Here is a 14,890-nt window from a genome sequence, read left to right on the forward strand (position 1 = left end):
CACCAAATTATATTGTTATATTATGCACATGAATAAATATGTCACAACAAATCCAATCATTATTATAATTAATTAAAATGCACCAATAAAATATGAGGGGAACAGCCATTTTAACTTAACACAAAGCATTTACCAAAACCAACTATATGCTGGGTCACAAAGCAAACTTCAAAAAACTTGAAAGAAATTTTCGTTATTCAAAATATACTCCCAGGACACAATGAAATTAAGCAAGAAATTAGTAAGAAATATTTAGATAGAAAATCCTGACCTGCATGGAAACTGAATAGGATATTAGTACAATGATCAAAGAATAATCACAACAGAAATCTGTAAATATCTTGAACTGAATTATAACTCAGACATGATATACTGGAATTTGTGAGATGCACCTAAAATTTGTGTTTTGAAAAAAAGTTATAGCCTTATCAAAAAGCCAGAAAAAGAACAGAAAATCAAATAAAAAGAAAGCTGAGAAAAAGAAATAATGAATAGAAGAAACCATGAATGGGAATAAAATGTACAATAAGATAATTCAGCAAAGTCAAATGTTTATTCTTTGAAAAGATTAATGAAAGTGATAAACTCTTGGGCCTGGGGTTGTGACTCAGCAATAGAGTGCTCACCTAACTTGTGCAAAGCCCTGGGTTCCATCCTTAACATCACATAAAAATAAATAAAGATATTGTATCCAATAAATAAATAAATAAGAAAATGGTAGACTCTCAGCAAGACTGAAATAACTACAAATTGACACCCTATGTCAGGCAAGGGTAGGGAGAAGATGACTACAGACCTTATAGATATTAAAAGTATAACACATCATAAACAACTTTTCAGAAATAAATGGGGCAAATTACATTCAAAGTACCAATCTTTTTAAATCAAAACAAGCTAAAAAAAAGTTGATATTCTGAATACTTCTTCCTCATTAAAAAATTGAATCACTCAATCACTTCCTATAAAGAAAACTCTAAGCCAGACAGCTTCACAGGTGATTCTTCCAAATACTTAAGGAAGAACTAATACAAAACTCACATTCTTCCAGAGACAAGAAAACAAATATCCATCTCAATCTGTTTATAAACTAATAATATTAGTCTCAAAATCTGACAAGGAAAGTTCAAGAAAATTACAGACCAATATTTTACAAACATGGATTCAAAAGTTCATTTTAAAAAGAGGAAGAATATGAGTTAGATAACAGAACACCTTATATCTCCACAGGAACACCAATTCTGGCAAATACTTACCTACAAAAAGACCTTTCCGACAGACCTGGAGTTTAGTTGGGTTTCCAGAAACCTGATGAGGAAGAAAAATACTGAGAATGAATATACTGAGGAGCAGAAAAGAAGACAAGTTTCACTTTACCTACATCATTCCTTTCCCCAAGGTAGCACAGCTGCGTGTTGAGAGGGGGCGGTCTTGGCCCACAATCTCTCCCACTGGAGAAGCTAAGAGCAAAGTGAACTGCTAGCTTCCACAGCCTTGTGGGCCTTTTTCAGTAGAATCAGATCGGTCTCACTTAACCCAGACCACTGAAGAAATCAGCACAACTGATTAATATTGGGAGCAGCTGGGAGCAGGACAAGGGTTAGAAGCTCACAGCAACCATATGGATCACAACCACTATCAGTGGATCCTTCTAACCAGTTTTCATACTCCATCAAAAGGCCCACCCACAAATCCCAGAGGATTACTTGCCTGTTCACCCTCTCAACCAGTGCATCTGTGCCACTAGCACACCATGTATCCCCTCATAGTCAGCACCCATGGATACCTATAAATACCCTATACAGTCTCACAGATGGTGCACATGAGCTCCATGCAGACAGCACACACATCTCAACAGTAGATGTGAGTCCTAGTAGCTTGCTCTGCTCTGCTGATTGGAAGAAGGCACACAGCTTGAAAACATCAAGGTACTGCCCTGGGGAAAATACAAGGGAAGATCTCAACATCAAGTCTCAATTTGCAGGGTGGAGAGAAGGCACAGAATCCCAAGACTTTCCCCATAAGAAGAAACAAGAGGAGTGTAGCATCATAAAGGTCTCAGAATCTCCCCAAGTCCCCCGATAGGCTCACTGGTCTTTCTCTCCTGAAGTCAGTCAGTAAATACTGGAGAAGTGACTACCTCTTTAAATACAAAGAAACAATGCAAGACTTCAAAAGAGACAAAGCATCAAGGAATCGTAACACCACAAAAGGAAAACAAGGCAACGCACCAGTAATTGGTCTTAAAGAAACTGAATACCTACAAATTTCCCAAAAATGAAACTCAGTGAGCTAAAACAGAACAAAGATAGAACACTAGATCATATCAGGGAAATAATACATAAACAAATGAGAAGTTCTGTGAAAAGACAGAAACCATAAATATAACTAAAGAGAAAACCTTGAGTTGAAGAAATACAGGTCTAAATTGAAAAATTAAATAGCTTCAGTAGCAGAGTCAACCAAGCAGAAAGAAAAAAATCAGTGAACTCAAAGACCGATCATTTTAGACTGCCTAGTCAGAGAAACAGAAAAGGGGAATGAAAAAGAGTGAAGAAAGCCTATAGCACTTTAGAGAGAACACCAAGAAACACCAAGAACAACCAATGTTTAAATTCCAGGAATCCAAGAAAGAGTGAGATGCAGAAGGGGATGAAAAGGTTGTTTTAAAAAATGACAGGGGCTGGGGAGGTGGCTCAAGTGGTAGCACGCTCGCCTGGCATGCGCTGGGCACTGGGTTTGATCCTCAGCACCACATAAAAATAAAATAAAGATGTTGTGTCACCGAAAACTGAAATAAATAAATAAATATTTAAAAATTTCTCTCTCTCTCTCTCTCTCTCTCTCTCTCTCTCTCTCTCTCTCTCTCTCTCTCTCTCTCTCTCTCCCCCCCTCCCTCTCTCCCTCTTAAAAAAAAAATGACAGAAAAGTTCCCAAATCTCAGGATGGAAATAAAGGTCAAGATCCAGTAAGTAGAAGGAGGAGTTAAAGGGAGGAGTTAAAGGGAGCTCTGTATCCACAGAAGTTCCCAAGGCAGTCTTTCCTGGAAGGAGCAGAGGAAAATGGAAGGTAAGTGACTAGTCCACAGAAAGCTGAAGAAGCCAAATGAAAAGCAAGGTATCCCCATCTGGTACAAAAGCCTGGAGGTTCAGATTTCTTAAGAAAATTATTACAGAAAGGGCAAAAATATTTTGATTTTAGGGATTACAACATAGGTAAATCAAAACATGAGAAACAATCAACTTCCTATTGCAGCTCCATGTGAGAGAAAGGTCAAGGGTAACCATATTCCCGCTTCACAGGACCCTCCCTCCTCAATGCCAGCAAGCTGGTAGCTGGCTGAAACACTCACTGCAGACATCTTCTAATTCCCATCGTTTCTCTTTGAAATGTTACCTATCCACTCTTTATTTCCTTTCATTCACTAAATCAACAGAACCTAACAGCTTTACAGATAGCAATAATATGCTGCTATTACAATGAAAAACGTATAAATTTAACAGTACACTGATGAAAAGGACATGTTTCAGCCACATTGTTAATCTACTTAAGATAACTGTATATATTATCTAATTCCTGGTGTGTGACTAGTTCCAACAAGCAATTTTCACAATTTTAATGTTCTGGCTTTCCCTACTTCATCTAAACTAAATTTTAAATAACTCTAATTTAATACAACCTTTATAATACTGATCTCTTCTATATTTTCCTTTTAGATTATGCAAAACAGAAGTTTAAGAAAACAGGTTGAAGGAAAAGCTTTATGATTCAAACATAAATAGACAGAGCTCTGAGAGATTTATATCTGTGCTTGACATTGAAAGGTCTTAAACCCGTTTCTGGTTTAACAGTAGAATGTTACTTGGTCACTATTTCCCATTCTGGTGTAACTTATGTGACTATAGTGCCTAACAGATGCCACTGAAGTTAATATGCTTACTCAATTCCTCAGGGCTAGAATATCTTTGGTTATTAAAGATGTGAATGAAGTATGTATGTTGATTGACTGTTAAATTCACCTTGTACCACTTCTGTGAATAAAATAGTTTTTTCACATCCTTTCACAGATGTCTGTACTAACTTCACATACTAAAAAGTAGGTAATGAGTCAAATGGAAATACAAAATTTCCTTCATAAAATTCTACATGTAATCGTGACTTTATACAACTGAAGTAATTTATAATCTTGTGTTTACAGAATACCAAACCAATATCTTTACTCAATCACCCATAGACTTCAGCTTGTATGACTAACATCCAGGACATGGCATAGCCTTGTGCAAATATGTTACTTAGGCATATCTTCTGGAGAACAAATAACACTCTGACTTTCATGAAAGGAACAATTCATATGATTTATATAAACTTTTTAAATGCAGAAACTTTTTATTTTATACTCAAGTTTTGGGACACTAGTGTCAAAGGCTCTCAGGCTCTGCCTTCTGTCTTCTTCCCTCTACCCTGCCCATCCTTTTGTGGTGGTGATGTTGCTATTGATAGTGGTTTGTTTTTGCTTTTGTTTTTGTTTCTTTGCTTCTTTGACCTAAATGATACTGGGGTGTTCAGTCCATATTAAAAATAGGTGCCTATTCCTTTAAGTCTGCTTTACTGAATGTGTTTTATAATGCAATAATAGTGTTTTCCTTCTGATTTCATAATTGTTAACATTTCTCAATCCTGTATCAGAACTAATATTTGACAATTATTTAAATAAAATAAACTTTATCATGAAGAAAAAATCATTAAGCCCAAAGAATCCCAAAGAGGTAGAAAATAAAAATGTCTTCACCAAGACCTGCTATGGTCAACTTGTAAAATACAAAGAATTTTTAAACCAAGGAAAAGCAACTCATCACATACAAGGAATCATTGTAAAAGACAGCAAACATACTTCTCAGTAGAAATGTACTTCTCAGTAGAAACTCCTTGAAGGCCAGGAGAGAACAGAATGACATACTCAAAGTATTGAGAGAGAAAGAAGAGAAAATCAAGACTATGCATGGCACGAGTTAGAGACCTTCTCAGACAAGCAAAAGCAATAGGAGTTAATCACACTTACACCTCCTTTACAAGACGTGCTAGAGTGTTCTTCAAGTTTAAATGAAAAAGACACTGATTAACAACATGAAAAATATAAAAGTATAAAACCCACTGGCCAAAGGTAAGTACAGCCAAATTCAGAATGCCATAATACTATAATGGTGCTAGACAAATGGTTCATTCTACTATAAAAGTTAAAACATAAAAATATTTAAATAACTATAAGAATTTCTTAATGGATACAAAATACAAAATATTATAAGTTGAATAATAACAATTTCCAATTTAGGAAGATGCAGAAGAAAGGGAATTATTACACACTATTGGATGTAAATTTATACAGCCATTATGGACAACAACATAGAGGTTCTTCAAAAAACTAAAAATATATCTACCATAGGATCCAGCTATCTCATTTCTGGATATATAATCAAAGAAAATTAAATAAGTATGCCAATGTTTGTTCAGGCACTATTAACAATAGCTAACATATGAAGCCATCCTGTATGCCTATCAACAGAGGAATGAATTTTTAAAATGTGATATAGTGACACAATGGGATATTATTCAGCCATTAAAAAGAGTTAAATCTCAACATTTGCAGAAAAAGGATGGAACTAGAGGCTATCATAAGTGAAACAAACCAGGAAAGGAAAGACAAGTACCACATGGTATCTCTTCTATGTGGAAGCTAAAACAGTAAACCTGAATGTAGAATAATGGTTACTAGAAGATTGGGAAGGAGGCTGACTCTAATCAGGGAAAACTGTAAGCATATGTAGAAATATTACACTGAACCCCATTAATATGTACAATTAATACATGTCAAACAAAATTATTAAAAGTTGTAAATTGTAATATCAATAATATAGAATAAATGGGGGAGAAATGAAAGTACAGAGTTTTTTTAAAATGTGATTAAAACTAAATTGTTATCCACTTAAAATATACTGATAGAACCAGAAGTATCTTATGTCAGCCTCATAATAACCACAAGAACAAACAAACAAAAATCCCTGTAATGAATACACCAAAAACAAAGACAAAGGAATCAAATCATACCACTACCAAAAAAAATCATTAAATCAGAAATGGAGATCACAACAGTAGAAGAAATAAATTATACATGGGTCAAAAACAATTACTGAAATAGACATAGTTAATTACTTTAAATGTTAAAGATTAAATTTTCCAATCCAAAGACACAGTAACTTCATGGGTTAAAAGCAAAGTCTAAATATATGGTGCTTACAGAAGATTCACTTCACTCTTAAGGATACACAAAGGCTAAAAATAAAGGGACAAAAAAAGATATTTTGTGCAAGTGGTCACCAGAAGACCACAGAGGTGGGATGTATTTATATTATAAAAAACAAGCTTTAAGTCAAAGACTATCAGAAGAGAAAAGGTCATCATATAGTAATAAAGGGATCAATCCATCAAGAAGATATAACAACTGTAAATACACATGCACACAACATCAGAGTACCTAAATATATAAAGTAAATATTAACAAAACTTAAAGAAGAGATGGCAATGCAGTGACAGGAACTTCAATACTCTACTTTCAGCAACAGATAGTTCATCCGACAGGAAATCAGTAAGGAAATAGCAGACTAAATACTGTAGACTAATCAGACCAAACCACACACAAAAAAAACATTACAACAGCAACAGAAAGTACGTGTGTGTGTGTGTGTGTGTACTTGTTTGTTTGGTTGGCCACAAACCAAGTATTAACAAATTGAAGAAGATGAAAATCATATCAAGAATCCAATAATATAAAACTAAAAATCAGTAACAGAAGAAAAATTGAAAAGATCACAAATGTGTAAATTAAGCTACTCAATCCAGAAAAACCAAAAGGTCAAAGAAGAAATCAAAAGGGGCATCCAAAAATATTTTCATACAAACAAAAATGAAAATATGGCACTCTAAAATTTATGGAATACAACAAAAGCAGTACAATGAAAAAAGTTTATAGTGATAAATGCCTACATTAAAAAAGAATGATGTCAACTGAACAACCTAGTACCTCATGAAACTAGATAAATAAATTTAAAAAAAAAACTAAGCCCAAACACAGCAGTGGAAATAAAATGATAAATATTAGTGCAGAAAAAAATAAAACAGAGACTAAAAATCCAACAGAAAATATTTTAAAAATTAGCACACCATTAGCCAGATTAACCACTGAAAAAACAAGACTCAAAAGTATAAAAGAAAGAAGAAATAATTCAAATGATACTACAGAAGTAAAAAGTTCATAAAAGACTACTGTAAATAACTATTCATCAAAAAATGGATGATTTACCAAAAATGGATATAAGGTCCTAGAAATATAAAACCTACCAAAACAAGACACAGAGAATCTAGACAAACAAATAACAAGATTGAATTAGTCATCAAAAACCTCCCAACAAAGAAAAGCCCAAGATCTGATGGTTTCACAGGTGAATCCAAGTTGCTGAGCCACTTTTCAAAAAATTGATAATGAGGGAAACTTTCAAACTTATACAAAGAAAGCATTACCCTGATACCAAATACAGACAAGGATGGTACAAGAAAATAAAAAAAAAAAATGTGCCAATACTGTTGGTAAACATTAATACAAAAACTCTCAAATACAACAAACTAAATTCAACAGCATATTTTAAAGGATCACAGACTCTGATCAAATGGAATATATCCTTGGAATGCAAGAATGGTTCAACATATGAAAATCAATAAATGGAGACAGCACATGAACAGAATAAGTTTTTTTTTTTCTAAATGTTGGTGAATTGTAATTCCAAATAACAGAGGGACTCACTGTGATCTATTTGTGTAAGAATATAACATAATTTGGTCAATACTATTACCCAGGTACTTTACTCTCCTGTCCATTCCTCCCAGTAGAATGAATTCTACTCTAGAACGGAAATCCCTTCGATTTTCATGAGATCCTTTTTAAAGTTCTCTCTCTAGCGTCTACATATGAGAAAACACATGACCCTTTATTTTCTAAGTCTGACCTATTTCACTTGGCATGATATTCTGCAGTTATATCCATTTTCCTGAAAATGGTATAATTTTGTTCTTTATAAAGTGAGTAAAATTTTGTTCTATACATATGTAACATATTTTCCTTATCTATTCACCCACTGACAGACACCTAGACTGCTTCCCTAACTTGACTACTGTGAATAGAGCAGCTATTAACATGGGTATGCATGTATCACTAAAGTATGCTAACTTTAATTCCTTTGGATAAATGTCAAAGAGTGATAAAGCTGGGTCACATGATGTTTCCACACCTTGTCTTTTGAGGAATCTCCATACTGATTTCCATAGTGGTTACACTAAAATACACTTCCACCAAAAGAGTATAAGTAATCACTGTTACCCAATTCTGTGTCAGCATTTATTGTTATTTGTATTCTTGATGATTGCCATTCAAACTGGAGTGAGATGAAATAAATGTCAGGGTAGTTTTGATTTCAGTCTCCCCAGTTGCTAAAGATGTTGGCCATATTTTTTATATATTTGTTGGTCGTTTGTATTTCTCTTGAGAAACATCTGTTTAGTTCACTTTCTCACTTGCCCATTTATCAATTGGGTTATTTGTCTTTCTGGTGTTCAGTTCTGAGTTCTTTATATATTCTGAATATTAATCCTCTATCAGAAGAGTAGCTGGCAAGATTTTCTCCCATTCTGTAGCAGAATGAAGTTTTAAAAATCATATGACCATCTTAATAGATGCAGAAAAAGCATTTAAAATAATTCAATATCCCTTCATAATTTAATACCTCTCAACAAATTAAGTATGGATCTCAACATTAAAAAGGCCATATATAACAAGCCCCAATCATAATAGTCAAAATTTGAAGGCTTCTCCTCTTCGATCAAGAATAAGACAAAAGAGCTTGCTCTTATTACTTCTATTCAGTATATTACTCGAACTCCCGATTAGAGAAATTAGGCAAACAAAAGAAAAAAAAGGCATCTAAATTTCCAAATTAGGAAGAAATGAGTAAAACTGTCTCTTTGCAGATGGCATGATCATATATATATATATATATAACACTAAAGATTCCACAAAAAAAAACATTTAGAACAAACTAATTCAGAAAGTTGCATAAAACAAAGTTAGCACAAAAATCAGTTGTTTCTCTGCTAACAACAAACTATCCAATAAGGAAATTAAGATAAAAATCACATTTAAAATAGTATCAAAAAGAGTAAAATTCTGAGGGATAATTTTAACCAAGGTGAATGACCCATACACTGAAACTATAAAACAATGATGAAAGAAATTATACACAAGATATTCCATTTTCCCAGGAAAAATTAATACTCATAAAATGTTGATACTACACAAATTTATATACAGATTTGATAGAATCCCTATCAAAAGCCAAATGGCATTTTTCTTGAAAAAGAGGAAAAAACTATCCTAAAATGTGTATTTGTACAAAGGCCCTCAAAAGTTAACATAATCTTGAATAAGAAAAATAAAGAGATATTATACTTTCTTATTTCATATTACAGTAATCAAACATAATGGTACATGCATAAAAACAGATATGTAGACCAATGGAATAGAATAGACAGAAATAAATACATGCATATACAGTAAACTAGTTTTTGCTAAGGACACCAATATTACCCAATTAGGAAAGAATAGTTTCTTTGATAAGTGATGGTAGGAAAAATAGAAATCCACATGAAAATAACTGACCTTCCACAGTACAAAAAAATCAAAATGGATTAGATTTAACTATTAGACCTAACATTGCAAGACTACTAGAAAAAAAATAAGATAATTCTTCTTGAGATTGCCCTCAGTAATGTGATTTTTATTTGTTCTTTTTAGTTATGTAAGACAGCAGAATGTATTTTGACATATAATACATACATGGAGTATAACATTCCACTTTTGTGGCTGTACATGGTGTGCAGTTGCACTGGTCATGTATTACTATAAGAACATGAGAAAATTATGTCCACTTCTTTCTGCTGTCTTTCCGATTCCCATCCTCCATCCCTTTCTCCACCTCTCTAATCCAGTGAACTATTGCATTTTTTAGTATGATACCAAGAGCACAAACAACAAAAGCAAAAATAAGTAAGTGAAAACATACCAAACTAAAAAGCTTCCATACATGAAACAATCAACATGGAAGAGACAGTCTATGCAAGGGGGGATAATATCCAAAATAGGTAATAAATTCATACAAATAGGATAATTTTTAACTACAAATAACCAGATTTAAAAATAAACAAAGGACCTTAATAGACAATTGTCCAAAGAAGATATACAAACGCTAAAAAATATATGAAAAGGTGCGCATCAATAATTATTTTTTTCTTTTTTTAAAATTTTTATATGACAGCAGAATGCATTGTAATTCTTATTACACATGTAGAGCACAATTTTTCATATCTCTGGTTGTATACATAGTATATTCACATCAATTCGAGTCTTCATGCATGTACTTTGGATAATAATGATCATCACATTCCACCATCATTTATAACCTCATGCCTCCTCCTTTCCCCTCCAACCCCTCTGCCCTATCTAGAGTTTGTCTATTCCTCCCATGCTCCCCCCTCCCTACCTCACTATGAATCAGCCTCCTTATATCAAAGAAAATATTTGACATTTAGTTTTTCGGGGATTAGCCAACTTCATTTAGCATTATCTTCTCTAACTCCATCCATTTACCTGCAAATGCCATGATTTTATGCTCTTTTATTGCTGAAAAATATTCCATTGTGTATATATGCCACATTTTTTTTATCCATTTGTCTATTGAAGGGCATCTAGGTTGGTACCACAGTTTAGCTATTGTGAATTGTGCTGCTATAAACATTGTTGTGGCTTTGTCCCTGTAGTATGCTGTTTTTAAATACTTTGGGTATAGACCAAGGAGAGGGATAGCTGGGTCAAAGGGTGGTTCCATTCCAATTTCCAAGAAATCTCCACACTGCTTTCCGTATCGGCTGCAACAATTTGCAGTCCCACCAGCACTGTATGAGTGTGCCTTTTTCCCCACATCCTCGCCAACACTTATTGTTGTTTGTCTTTATAATAGCTGCCATTCTGACTGAAGTGAGCTGAAATCTTAGAGTGGTTTTGATTTGCATTTCTCTAATTGCTAGCAATGATGAACATTTTTTCATATATTTACTGATCAAATGTATATCATCTTCACATCAGTAATTATTATGGAAATGCAAATCAAAACCACAATTAGATTCACCTAGCACCTGTTAGGTTTGTCATTATGTCAAAAATAATATATAAGTGTTAATGAGGATGTCCCAAAAAGAGAACCCTGAATACTGTTATTGGGAACATAAACTGGTAAAACTACTGTGGAAAACAGTATGGAGGTTCCTCAAAATATTAAAAATAAGATTAACATGTGACCCACAAATATCTCACGTGGTTGTAAGTCCAGAGGAACTAATACAAGAATTTGAAGAGATATCAACACTCTCCTATTCACTGATGCATTATTCATAATATGATATTAAACAATCTAAACATCCATCAACAGATGAATGGATAAACAAATTATTATATACACCTGTAATAGAATATTTTTCAGCCTTAAAAAAGAACAGAAAATTTGCTATCTACAACAACATGGACTGATATGAATGGTATATGCAAAGTGGGCCATACACAGAAAGACAGATTTAAATGATCTCATTTATATATGGAATCTAATAAAATATTTAAATTTATAGAAGCAGAGAGAGTAAAATGATGATTGCCACAAGCTGGGAGAAGAGAGATATAGGGACATGTAGATAAAGGGTATGAAGCTTCCATTATGCAATGAACCTACATCTAAGAATACTAGTCATAATTTGTAATATCCCCCAGAAGCCAATACGTTAAAGGCTGAGTCCCCCAAAATGGTAAAATTAGGAGACGGTGGAACCTTTAGGAGGTGGGGTCTACTGGGAAGAGGGTATTGGAACCTCAGCCCTTTCCTCTTTCTCTATCACTTCCCAGTCACCCCTAGGTGAGCATCTTTGTTCCACCATACACTCCCTGCCAAGATGCGCTGCCCTACCAGAGGTTTAAAAGCAATAAGACCAATCAATCATGGATTGAAACCCTTAAAAGTGTAAGCTTAAATAAGCCTTTTCTTATTGTAATTAATATATATTGAGTATTTAATAGTAATATTAAAGTAACACAATAATATGTTAAATACTATACTATATAGTATAGAATACATTAATATATAGCATATATACATACAACATAATATATACTATAATAACATAGTATATATAATATAGTACATAAATATTAAAGTATATAATATATACTATGTATAATAAAGTATATAAGATATACTATATATAATACAGTATATATACAATATTATATATTCAAATTTGTTAAAAGGGCAGATCTTAAGTGTTCTTACCACAAAAACAAGCAAACATAGGAGTAAACTTTGAGAGATAAAGCATATGTTTATGGCCTTGATGATGATAGTGTTTTCATGGATGTATCCTTAATCCCCAATCTCATCGAGATGTACTATGTCTGTGTGTGTGTGTGTGTGTGTGTATGTGTGTGTGATCATACTCTCAAAGTGTTCTAAAATTTAATTAATAGAAAGACGTAAATTGTAACTACTTTAACAGATAAAAAATGACATAATTTAACACCAATCGTGATTTTAAAAAAAACTTATCAAACTAGAAATAGAAGGGAACTGCCTCATTCTGACAAAAAGTTTTTATAACTGATCTTCAGTAAATATTATATAATAGTGAGTTTGGGGAAGCTTTTCTCACAATATAGATAAAAAGATAAGGATACACACTACCATTACTATCCATATTATAAAAGACGCACTGATTAGTGTAATTATGTGAGAAAAATAAATACAAGCATAAAGAACAGAGGAAGAAAACTCTCATTATCTGCAAGTAACATGATTCCAAACACACAAAAACACCTAAGAAAATCAACAATTAGAAATAAGAGAATTTACCAAAATTGCTAGACACAAGCTCAATATAAAAAGTAATTGTTTTTAAATCATCAAACACAAAATAAAATTTAAGAAATGCCATTTGCAAGACCATTAATTAATATTAAAGATAAAATAATAAATCTAATAAAAGATAAATGAGATCTTTACTCTGCAAACTATAATGCATTACTGATGTATAGAAGTAATAAGTTCTACTCCACAGCACAGTAGAGTGCATACAGTTCACAATAAGCTATTATATATTTTATAAATAACTAGAAAAGAGAAGCTCAAAGGTCCAAACCGAAAGTAATGCTAAGGACATGGAAATGTTAATTACTGTGATTTGGTCAGTGCACATTGTATACATAAAGTATACAGCTGTATACCTTAAATATGTACAATTATTATGTGTTAATCAAAAATGTTTGAGGAGATAGAAATGCTGGCTTATGCTGATAATTGATTATACATCATTTGTATTTATTATCACACTAAAACACATAAATAGGTACAATTAAAATGATAATTTAAAGTTTCTTAGAACATACTTGAAAAAGATTTATAGTACACAAGTAAATAAATATACCATATATATGGATTGGAAAATTAAATACTGTAAGATGAAAATTGTCTCTAAGGTGATCTACAGATTCAATACAACCTAATAAAAAACTAATATGTTGGAGTAATTTTTTATGAAAATGGTAAACTAATCCTAAAATTTACATTGAAATGAAATAGACCAGAAATAGAATAAATCTAGATGGTTTACATTACTATATTTAAAGATATTACAAAGCTACAATAATGATGCATCATGACACTAACAAAAGACACATGGACACCGCTAGAACAGATTAGTAATTCAGAAAAGTTACCTAACTTAGGACAAGTGACACAGTTTTAAATAAGGAAATGTAAGTGTATGTACAATGGGGAAAGATGGTCTTGAACGAATAGTACTTAGGTCAGTACTTAGTACTTAGGTCAGTACAATAGTACTTAGGTGGCTGTGGTATAGAAAGAACATTGATATCAGGAAATTCAGATGTACTATGGATCCAAATGTCAAAGGTAAAATAACAAAGCTGTTGGGGTTTAGATGTGAGGCATCCTCCAATTTCACATGTGAGATGATGCAAGATGCAAGAAAGTTTAGAGGTGAAATGGGTTATGAAAGCCTTAACCTAACTGGTGTGTTAATCTAGTGATAGGGATTAACTGAGTGGTAACTGCAGGCAGGTAGGTGTGACTGGAAGAAGTAAGTCAATGGGGACTTTCCTTTAGGGTTTATATTCTGTTCTGTTTAGTGCAGCTCGCTAGTTCTCTGCCTCTTGGTGGTGATGTTCTGAGCTGCTTTCCTCCACCACACACACACACACACACACACACACACACCTATTCCTAATTAATACCCAACAAAATTAACATATTCACCCAAAGACATAAAAGACATATACAAGAATATCTATAGCTGAACTGTTCCTAATATCTCAAAATAGTAACAATCAAAAAGTCCATTTATAGGATAATGAATAAAGTGCAATATATTTATAAAATAAAATGCTATACAGAATTTTTTTAACTGCTACACAAATGATTTCACAAACACTATGCTAAGCATAAAAAAAACAGAAAGGAAATATTACCTACTGTTCTATTTTAGTAATATAAACTCAAGAACACACAAAATCAATCTAGGGAGGATAATCACTCATAGTGAGATGAGACACTGGAAGAAGTGAGTACAAGAGCAAAAGGGGGTAACTTTTGTCCTGATAATATCCTGTTTCTTTTTTACATATATACTTTTTATTGTTATTGTTATATATGATTGTGCACAGGGGAGCACAACTTTT

The 14,890-nt window shown here is 32.9% G+C and overlaps 1 long non-coding RNA gene across 3 annotated transcripts in view; it reads right to left on the bottom strand.

Annotated features, from left to right (window-relative positions):
* Positions 1 to 14,890, bottom strand: part of LOC144368985 (uncharacterized) — a 143,199-nt gene that overhangs the window by 71,693 nt on the left and 56,616 nt on the right. For all 3 annotated transcript variants that reach the window (XR_013428399.1, XR_013428398.1, XR_013428397.1), the window contains exon 2: positions 1,254 to 1,305. This is a non-coding gene — a long non-coding RNA (uncharacterized LOC144368985). The remainder of the gene's footprint in view (positions 1 to 1,253; positions 1,306 to 14,890) is intronic.

The sequence above is a fragment of the Ictidomys tridecemlineatus genome, chromosome 12, assembly GCF_052094955.1.
Source record: "Ictidomys tridecemlineatus isolate mIctTri1 chromosome 12, mIctTri1.hap1, whole genome shotgun sequence".
Classification (NCBI taxonomy): domain Eukaryota; kingdom Metazoa; phylum Chordata; class Mammalia; order Rodentia; family Sciuridae; genus Ictidomys; species Ictidomys tridecemlineatus.